The sequence below is a fragment of the Trachypithecus francoisi genome, unplaced genomic scaffold (genome assembly GCF_009764315.1).
Source record: "Trachypithecus francoisi isolate TF-2019V2 unplaced genomic scaffold, Tfra_2.0 Lachesis_group9, whole genome shotgun sequence".
In the NCBI taxonomy this organism is placed as follows: Eukaryota; Metazoa; Chordata; class Mammalia; order Primates; family Cercopithecidae; genus Trachypithecus; species Trachypithecus francoisi.
In genome coordinates, this window is record NW_022681474.1 from 69528230 (window position 1) to 69539510 (window position 11281).

Below are 11281 nucleotides of genomic sequence, written 5' to 3' on the forward strand. Positions count from 1 at the left end.
ACTTTCCATTTTTTTACAAAAAGCTACTCCCAGCTACTATTAAGCCCACTGTAAACTTTCCACTCCAGTTATTGCATCACTTCTTTAGTATTTCCATTTTGTTGCATTTTTAATTTCTATTTCTCTACTGAGGTTCTTTATGTAGTTAGTCATTAAGACCATATTTTTCTTGAAGTCCTCAAATGAACTTATAATATTGTTTTAAAGTTTGTCTCCTAAGTCTCACATCTGAGCCATCTTGGAGTGTGTTTCTATTCCCTCTCTATATTTTTTTGGCTATGCATCAATATTTTATATTTCTTTGGAAAAATGGTATTTTTATTATATTTTGGATATTATAATTGATATATTATAAAGATTATGCATTCTGTTATCTTTCTCTGCATAGTGTTGATTTTTCTTCCCTAGGCAACTATTGATTAAACTTTTTAAACATATACAGGCTTAGATTTATGTTGTGTTAGAATGGATTTACCTCTTCTAACTTGCGAGGGTTCAAATTGCTAGTTCTTACTATCTCACATATTTTGGTTTGGCTATGTTTCAAGATTTAGGGAAGTCTAAAGTAGGCCTTATTATATAATGTGGGCCTTATGTGAAAGGCATGATCTTTCTGCCATATCAATTAAATATCCACGTATTAACAAGGTCTCTCTACTCTGGCTGTGCTGGAATTCAAATGTCTGCTATCACATTGATTGACTTCTATTTATTTTGTTCTCCTCTCAACCCAAGAGCAGCTGATAATTTCACACAATCTCCTCTGGAGAAACCATAATACTACCCACAGCCAAGGCCTTGTAGAGAGCCTCCATGCAGACTTCTGCTTCATCCTCTCTCCCTCTATTTTCATTGTTCAGCTGCTTTCTAGTGATTGCAAATTTCAGCTGCTTTACCTGACAAGATTCTAATCTCTGCCTTCTCAGCTCAGGGCCACCATACTGTTTGAACTTTTTCTTTCTGCATCACAATTAGGAGGTTTCCCTCGACATAGAGCTTGGGTAATTAGAGGGTTTATTCATAAGTGCCCTTACGCAAAACTTGGCCTATCATCCTATGCTTAAGCATAGTTGTCTCACATAAAAAGTTGCTAGATAATTCATAGACTGGAGAAGATATGTGTGGTTCTTAGGCTGAACAATATTGATTATTATGCAGTTTTTAAATGGTCAAATGTCTACATTTCTAAATATATCCATATAAATAACGGACAATAAATTAATATAGAAAAGTTTTGAAGCGTTTCTTTCATCTGCCGAGAAGAGACAACACAACAGAAAAAAAAAAAAAAAAACAGAGAAAAAGTTATAAAGGGACAATTCGCATAAGAGAAAATAATTGGACAATACTAAAATCTATTTATTTTAGCAATGAGAAAAATGCAAATTTTTGAGAACAACCATGCTGGTGGGACAACTTGAAAGAGTAATTTGGTAATATTTAGTCATTTTAAAGAGCACACACTCTAAAGTGAGTATACTAAAGAAACTCTTGTTTTCTTTATAAGAAAGTGATGTGCAAAGAAAGTGTAAAATAAAGTGATGTATAAAGATATTCACTGTGCCCATTTGTATAAATAATAAATAAATGGAACAAACTAATTCTTTCTCAGTAGAAGAATGACTAAATGCAGTGGCTTAGACATAAAGAGGTTTATCAACATTAAAGTAATCAAAATAAAAGTTTTAATATTTCTAAAGTTCTTAAAACAATGTTTATTCTTGGCTTTGGCTACTTCAGTTCAGGATAAAAGGAATGAATTAGATTTAAATATATTAACAAAGATAAACACTAAAAACAATATTCATTAGAAAATTCAGTTGCAAGCATGTTCTCAGTATGACTTTGTTAATGTAAAATTGAACACACATAAAGCAATAGAATATAGTGTTACAAATACATGAGAGTGATATTTACCAACTTTAAAGGATACGGGGAGGGCTAAGAGAAATGGTAAGTGGTGTTTTGGTATATATAATTTTGTTTCATTTTTCTTTTAAAGGAAAATTATAAAGCAAACAGAAAAGGAAATATCAGTAAAGTTGCAGACATATACAAATTTTCAATTTTGTGGACAGAGCAGAAACATTATTTTACATATTACTACGTCATCATTTTCAGTTCACTTGACTAATAGAGTCTATCAAAGGCAGAAAAAGTGGCAGAGAAATGAAAAGTTAGTTGTCTTTGCTCATGTCACTCTGAGAAAAGGCCACAGTAATCAGTGAACCTTTATTCACCAAGCTTATGAAACAGAAAGTCTCAATTATATAGGTCATTATCATAACTAAAAGTGATATGTACTGTTTCCTGTTTATAATCCAGATAATTTAAATTATTTTATCTTAGAAGTTTGAAAATTGCATGAGCATTACATAAACATTTTCTTAAAGAAACAAACTCGACATATGTTCTTCAGACACAATCAAGGATATTGTTTATATTCACATGGGTGATGTGGTATTAATTGAATGTATTTCTCATTAGTCAGGAAAACTTTCTCCTGCCATGATTGAATTGCATTCTTAGATATGTCTTTAGACTAGGGATCAACAAACTTTTCCCCTAAAGGGCCAGGTAGTAAATACTTTAGGCTTTGAGGACCAGATGGTCTCTGCTGCAACTACTCAACTCTTCTGCATCAGTGTGAAAGTAATACATATATATCAGTAATACATAAATAAATGGACATGTGTATGTTCCAATAACTTTTTTTTAACAGAAACAGATGGCAGGTTAGATTTGGTCTACAAGTCATAGTATGACAACACCTGCTCTAGATTGTTTTGAATTATTCTAATATTCTATCTGATTGTTCAATGATTTTGCCAAGGATTTTATGCATCTTTCTTGCCTATTATTTCTTATGACCGTCTTGTATGCAAAAGATACGTTGAGATTGGCAAAAATAGAACACTGTGAAAATAATAAGATGATTGGCCAGTATTGTGGTATAAGTGGTTTTGTCCTTGTTTGAATAGTCTCTTTCTCTTCCTCCATCTGCCTTTAGTCTCTCACTTTTTTTTTTTTTTATCAGAGGCATGATCCTGCTCTGCAGCCCAGGCTGCCAGGCTGAAGTTAAATGACATGATCACAGCTCACTGCAGCCTTGAACTTCTGGGCTTAAGCAATCCTCCCACCTCAGCCTTCCAAGTACCTGGAACTACAGGCCTGCACCACCACACCCAGCTAATTTTGTTTTTAATTTTTTGTAGAGACAAAGTCTCACTATGTTGTCGAGGTTGATCTCAAACTCCTGGCCTCAAATGATCTTCCCGCCTCATGCTTTCAAAATGCCTATAAGCATCATTCATCATGGCTGGCCTAGTCTTTCATATTCTTACAGATGTGGGTGACCCCCATGTTAGACTGGTGAGGAGGCTTAGGAAATTAATATAAATTTGGAACTTATGAAGTCTTTCTCATGAAGACTTTTTCACAGAATCAGGTTTCAATTCCCACTCTCAACTTCCTATGGCATCTTGAATGCTATTTATCAATAAAATCCCATACAATTCTGCAAAAAAAGACTGTTAACTTTCTTCTGTCTGGATTTATGAAGATTATATTTACCAGAGAAATCAATCCTGGTAAGAATAACCAGCAGAGCTGAGGGCCCAAAATAGCTAGACAGACTTGATAAGGTCTTTTATGATTTGCTAGTTAGTGAGAAAAACTAGGAAATTAGAAGAATGTGATTCACTACAAGCTGCATCTACTTCTTAAACACATTGAGCAATAATAATTCGCTAAAAACATCCTTGCTAATTAAAAAATAAAATGACATGAAATTTATTTTAGAGTGATTATTTCTGTCATCTGTAGACTGCCAGAGTTTTGTGTTTTGCATCCTATAATGAAACAGGTGAAAAAGAGGGTTAAGAGCCACAGAGGGATGGTGATGCTCTGCAGGTGGGCTTTTCCATCAGTTTTTAATTAGGCTATGGATGAGGCACATAAATAGGAAGTGCTGAGGGTAAATATGGCCTTTTTTAAAAAGGAAACAGTGAAAGGACAGAAATCTATAATCATGAAGACAGACAAGTGGTACTCTGATTTTCTGTAATGTGGTTTTTGTCATTTTAATGCTTAATATTAAGATTGAATGTATGCTATGCCTGGAAGAAAATCATATTTTTATAAATCTAATTGAAATATTTACAATTTTTTATGACTGTCTCTGGGCAAACACTTAGCGTCAAACGGAAGTAAAAAATTCAAAAGGCTTGTTTAAAGGCACTTTCTTCTTTGTTATGTATGGCACTTCCCTGTCTTGAAAGAGAATGTTAAAGGAAGTAATGTCCCCATGAATGCCTGATGATAATGCGCCCCTGTACTCAGGCCTTGCCTGGTGAATAATCTTATACAGTCAAATACGCTGTTGGAATTCTGATTGAATTAAGTGGCACATAAAGAGTATGCATAAAAGATCATGAAATTCTTGTTGCAAAAGACTCTAAATTCATATAGCATGGCAGTCAGTGCCTTTGAGAAACAGACATCACAATGGGTTCAGAAATCCTCGATATTTATTGAGGGATATGCCCCAAAAAGCTAAAGGAGAGAGGGAGCAGACAAAAGCAGCCTCCCCACCAAGATGCAGCTCTAAAACCTGTGAAAGGAGAGAGGGAAAAATTAGGTATAAAAGTTTCAGACTGAAATGCAGATCTGAGGAAGTCTCGGCCAAACTGAAAGGGAATTCCCAAGCATCGTCTGTCCTTTGGTAGAGTGGTTTGGCACTTGTAACTCCATGCTCAGTCCTTGGCTTGGAGCAACCCACTGAATGCAAATCATTGGCGAGAATGCTGGAAGATCCAAAAGTGCTACGAATAAAGACTATTAATGAACTGTGCTCTTCATGGCAGGCTATCATGAAGATACCTGAGTAGCACAAATCCATGACCACCATGAAGAGGTGTTCTACATCTTCAAACTGAAACCGTATCATGCGTAAGAAAATGTGTTATCAAAAATATTGTCTATGAAGATTAATATGTTTTTCATTAAAATGTATTTTAGGCCAGGCAGGGTGGCTCATTGTCTACTCCCAACACTTCGGGAGGCCAAGGCAGGCAAATCGCTTGAGCTCCAGAGTTTGAGACCAGCATGGTCAACATGGCAAAACTCTGTCTCTACAAAAAATACCAAACTTACCTGGGTATGGACGTGCATGCCTGCAGTCCCAGTTACTCAGGAAGCTGGCCTAGGAGGATAGTTTGAGTCTGGAAGGTGGAGGTGGTAGTGAGCCAAGACTGTGCTGCTGCACTCCATTCTGGGTGATAAAGCTAGGCTTTGTCCCCCCAAAAAATACATATATGTAATATAATATATATATATAACTTGATTATTGCATTTACACAGATTTATCCAATGTTAGAAATATGATCTCAGCACCAAGGACAGTGCTTGAAATATAGTACATGTTCAATATGGGTTGAGAATAAATGCATATACTTTCTCATATTTCTTATTTTAGAAAACCCTTCGATGTATCAGTTATGTTCTTCTTTCTAGCTCAACCCTATTACTTTAATAAACTTTTCTTTATTTAGCCATAATTTACATCTTAAGCTCTCACTCTTTTCAAATCTCAATAAGCCTATGTTATAACAGATACACAGTTGAACAGTGAGTAAGTACATTGACCCTGAACCATGCTTCCTGGGGTCAATGCTTGGCTTCAATATTTACTAACTGTGAAAACTTTGGCAAACCAATTAACCTCTCTCCCTCTTAGTTTCCTGGTAGCTTAAATCAAAATTGTAACACAACCTAATTATAGAGTCATTATGAAGATGAAAAGTAGTATGTTAAAATATTTAGAGCAGCATCTGGTGTATACAGTAAGTGCTCAGAAATGCAAGCCACTATCACTCATGCTGTTATTATTAACAAGGATCAAAAGCTCCACCATATAATTAATAAGGCATTAAGAATATCTCCACTAGCAAAAAAAATAGCTTGATAAGGGCTTTAAAACTGGTTCAGTAATTGAGCAAATTTATCACATCAAATAATCTAGCAAAAACTACTGGAAACTAGGAGGACTTCAATGTAGAAATGAAGGCAGTATATAGAAAAATATGATGATAATAAAAATGTAAACATAATGTCTGGCCTAAAGATCTGTCATGGACACTCATGGACACAAACCTGATGACAATATGCCCCTATACCCAGATCTTGCCTGGCCACTATCAGTCTATCTTGCTTTTCAATAACTCTACTCCTGGATTGGTAATTCCATTAAGACAGATTTCCAAGTTTTGCGATTGGCATTTTCCAAGAGATTTCTTTGTGCCCTCAGTACCATAGCTCCATAGCCTAGCTATAAAATTGAATCAATGTCCATCTCCTAAATATTTTGGAAACATTCAATTAACTATGAGGGTTATGCTGGCATGCCTAGCTCAACATCAATACACAAGTCCATTGAAGCAAAAGAGTGAAATAATAAATTCTTATTTAATGCATTCATTTATTCATGTATGCGTGCAACAAATATTTATAAAGTAAGTATTATATGCCAGGAACTGGTATGAAAGAAAATAATGGTGAAAAAATTATATTAAGCTTTTCGCTTCTTAGACTTATAATCTTATACAGGAGAGTCACACCTCTTTCACAATTTCACAATCAATCCCTGTTCTATCAAAACTATCATTCCCTAAGATCCCCGACTTGACTGATAAAAAAGTAGGATATAGATTCCATAGGTGCTGCAAAAACTAGAATGAATAGTGAAGAATTAAAAAAAAAACTTAAATTGACTGAACAATCACACCAATTATTTAAAGAGTTATCTGCTACACTCTAAAATAAAATAAAAATTCTCTCTACAGTAACAACTTGGACATGGTAAAATTAAAAAATGAGATATGGAATGATAATACTGTATTTCTTATCTATAAAAATTTTTTTCTTAACTGTTATTTATTACTGATAGCATAAAAATACCGATGAAGGACTTAATAGTATTCTCTGATGGTTGCTTATATTTCTGTGGGGTCACTGGTGATATCCCATTTATCATTTTTTATTGCCTATTTGATTCTTCCCTCTTTTCCTCTGTATTTGTCTAGCATGCAGCTATCTTCCCCCCCCCATCCCCCAAAAAACAGCTACTGGATTTGTTGATTTTTTGAAGAGTTGTTTGTGTTCCTGTCTCCTTCAGTTCTACTCTGATCTTGGTTATTTCTTGTCTTCTGCTAGCTTTGTGATTTGTTTGCTCTTCTTTTTCTAGTTATTTTAGTTGTAATGTTAGGATGTCAATTTGAGATATTTCTAGCTTTTTGATGGGGGCATTTAGTGCTATAAATTTGCCTCCTAACAGTGCTTTAGCTGTGTGCCAGAGATTCTAGTACATTGTCTCTTTGTTCTCATTAGTTCCAAAGAACTTCTAGATTTTTGCCTTAACTTCTTTATGTGTCCAGGTGTCATTCAGGAGCAGGTTGTTCAATTTCCATGTAGTTGTGTGGTTTTGAGTGTGTTTCTTAATTTTGAATTCTAGTTTGATTGTGCTGTGGCCTGAAAGACTATATGACTTCAGTTATTTTGCATTTGCTGGAGTGTTTCCCTTCCAATTCTGTGACCAATTTTAAAGTACCATGTGGCACTAAGAAGAATGTATATTCTGTTCTTTTGGGGTGAAAAGTTCTGTAGATATCACTTGGTCCTGAGCTGAGTTCAAGTCCTGAATATCCTTGCTGATTTTCTGTCTCGATGATTTGTCTAATACTGACAGTGGGGTGTAAAGGTCTCCCACTATTATTGTGTGGGAGTCTCAGTCTCTTTGTAGGTCTCTAAGAACTTGTTTTATGAATCTGGGTGCTCCTCTATTGGGTGCATATACATTTAGGAGAGTTAGCACTTCTTGTTGAATTGAATCTTTTGCCATTAGTAATGCCCTTCTTTGTCTTTTTTTTTTTTTATCTTTGTTGGTTTAAAGTCTGTATTATCAGAAACTTGGATTGCAACTTCTGCTTTCTTCTGCTTTCCATTTGCTTAGTAAATTTTCTTCCATCCCTTTATTTTGAGCCTATGCATGACCAGGAAGAAGTTGAATCCCTGAATAAACCAATAAAGAGTTCTGAATTTGAGGCAGTAATAAATAGCCTACCAACCAAAAAAAGCCCAGGACCAGATGGATTTACAGCTGAATTCTACCAGAGGTACAAAGAGGAACTGGTACCATTTATTATGAAACTATTCCAAACAATTGAAAAGGAGGGACTCCTCCCTAACTCATTTTATGAGGTCAGCATCATCCTCATACCAAAACCTAGTGCAGATACAGCAAAGTAAGAAAACTTCGGGCCACTATCCCTGATGAACATCAATACAAAAATCCTCAGTAAAATACTGGCAAATCAAATCCAACAGCACATCAAAAAGCTTATCCACCATGATCAAGTCGGCTTCATTCCTGGATGAAAGGCTGGTTTAACTTATGCAAATCAATAAACATGGTTCATCACATAAACAGAACTAAAGACAAAAACCACATGATCACCTCACTAGATGTAGAAAAGGCCTTCAATAAAATCCAGCATCCCTTCATGATAAAAACTCTCAATAAACCAGGTATCGAAGGAACATACCTCAAAATAATGAGTCACTTATAACAAATCCACAGACAATATCACACTGAATGTGCAAATGCTAGGAGCATTCCCTTTGAAAACTGGCACAAGACAAGGATGCCCTCTCTCACCACTCTTATTCAACATAGTATTGGAAGTTACGGCCAGGGCAATCAGGCAAGAGAAAGAAATAAAGGATACTCATGGAGGAAGAGAGGAAGTTAGATTGTCTCTATTTGCAGATGACATGATCCTATATCTAGAAAACCCCATCATCTCAGCTGAAAAACTTTTTAAGCTGATAAGCAACTTTAGCAAAGTCTCAGGATACAAAATAAATGCGCAAAACTTACAAGCATTCCTATACCCCAAAAACAGACAAGCAGAGATCCAAATCATGAACAAATTCCCATTCACAATTGCTAGAAAGAGAATAAAATGCCTAGGAATACAGCTAATGAAGAAAGAGAAGGACCTCTTCAAGGAGAACTACAAACCACTGCTCAAGGAAATTCAAGAGGACACAAACAAATGGAAAAGCATTCCATGTTCATGGAAAGAAAAAATCAATATCATGAAAACGGCCATACCGCCCAAAGTAATTTATAGAGTCAATGCTATTTCCATTAAACTACCATTGACATTCTTCACAGAATTAGAAAAAAAAATTAAAAATTCATATGGAACCAAAAATAGCTCATATAGGCAAGACAATCCTAAGCAAAAAGAACAAAGCTGAAGGCATCATGCTACCTGACTGCAAACTATACTACAAGGCTACAGTAACAAAACAGCATGGTACTGACACAAAAAACAGACACATAGACCAAGGAACACAATACAAGCCTCAGAAATAACACCACACATCTACAACCATCTGATCTTCTACAAACCTGACAAAAACAAGAAATGGGGAAAGGATTTCCTATGTAACAAATGGTGCTGGGAAAACTGGCTAGCCATATGCAGAAAACAAAAACTGGACCCCTTTCTTATGCCTTATACAAAAATTAACTCAAGATGGATTAAAGACTCAAATGTAAAACCCAAGACTATAAAAACCCTAGAAGACAATCTAGACAATAGCATTCAGTACACAAGCATGGGCAAATATTTTATGACAGAAACATCAAAAGCAATTGCAACAAAAGCAAAAATTGATAAATGGGATCTAGTTAAACTAAAGAGCCACTGCACAGCAAAAGAAACTTCCATCAGAGCAAACAGACAACCTATAAAATGGGAAAAAGTTTTTGCAATCTGTCTATCTGACAAAGGTCTAATACCCAGCATCTACAAGGAACTTAAACAAATTCAAATGAAAAAAACAAACCACCCCATTAAAAAGTGGTCAAAGGACATGAACAGACACTTCTCAAAGGAAGTCATGCATGTGAACATGCGTATGTTCAGAAAACATATGAAAATAAGTTCAACATCACTGGTCATTAGAGAAATGCAAATCAAAACCACAATAAGTACTATCTCATGCCAGTCAGAATGGCTATTATTAAAAAGTCAAGAAACAGCAGATGCTGGTGGGGCTCCAAAGAATTAGAAATGCTTTTACATGGTTGGTGGGAATGTAAATTAGTTCAACTATGTGGAAGGCAGTGTGATGATTCCTCAAAGACTTATAACTAGAAATACCATTTGACCCAGCAATCCTTTTACTAAGTATATGTCCAAAAGAATATAAAGTATTCTATTTTAAAGATACATGCATATGTATGGTTATTGCAGCACTATCCACAATAGCAAAGACATGGAATCAACCTAAATGCCCATCAATGGTAGACTGGATAAAGAAATGTGATACATACACACCATGGAATACTATGCCATAAAAAGGAAAGAGATCATGTTCTTTGCAGGGACATGAATGGTACTAAAAGCCATTATCCTCAGCAAACTAACACAGGAACAGAAAACCAAACACTGCCTGTCCTCTCTTATGAGAGCTAAACAATGTGAACACATAGACACAAGGAGAGAAACAATACACAGTGGTATCTGTGGTCGGGGGAGCAGGGAGGGAGAGCATCAGGAAATAGCTAATGCATGCTGAGCTTAATACCTAGGTGATGGGTTGAAAGGTGCAGCAAATCATCATGGCACACATTTACCTATGGAACAAACCTGCACATCCTATACATGTACCACAGAACTTAAAATAATCAGAGATATTTCAAAAGTAAAACCAACAGCTCTTGAGGGCTAGTTAGATATAACAGACAGAAATAAATTATTCGCTCATTTAATCCTGCAATTATTCCTCAGATATGTATTGCTTATTTCATGCCAGAAAATGGTCTAAGATCTAGAATTAAGAAGTAGACATGCTACTTTCTACGGGAAACATCTCTTAAACAAAGCAGAGTGATCAATGCCAGGAAGATACAAGTGCAGTGTATAAATTGTCCAGAGTGACCCCACATGCAAATGACCAACACTGTGAGTTTGATCTGAGCAACTGCACAGATTATGATGTCACTAATAGAGACACAGAATATAGAAAGGAGGGAGCAGTGTTGCAAGAGATAATAAGGAGTTTGGTTTATACATTTTAACAGCTGACTAAATATGTATGGTTAAGTAAAAAGGCCACACCACTGATACTTGTGACTGAGAACATTTCTTCCCAAATCAAACGGGTTTGCCAATTTTTTAATATAAACAAACAGAGCTGTAACACAACT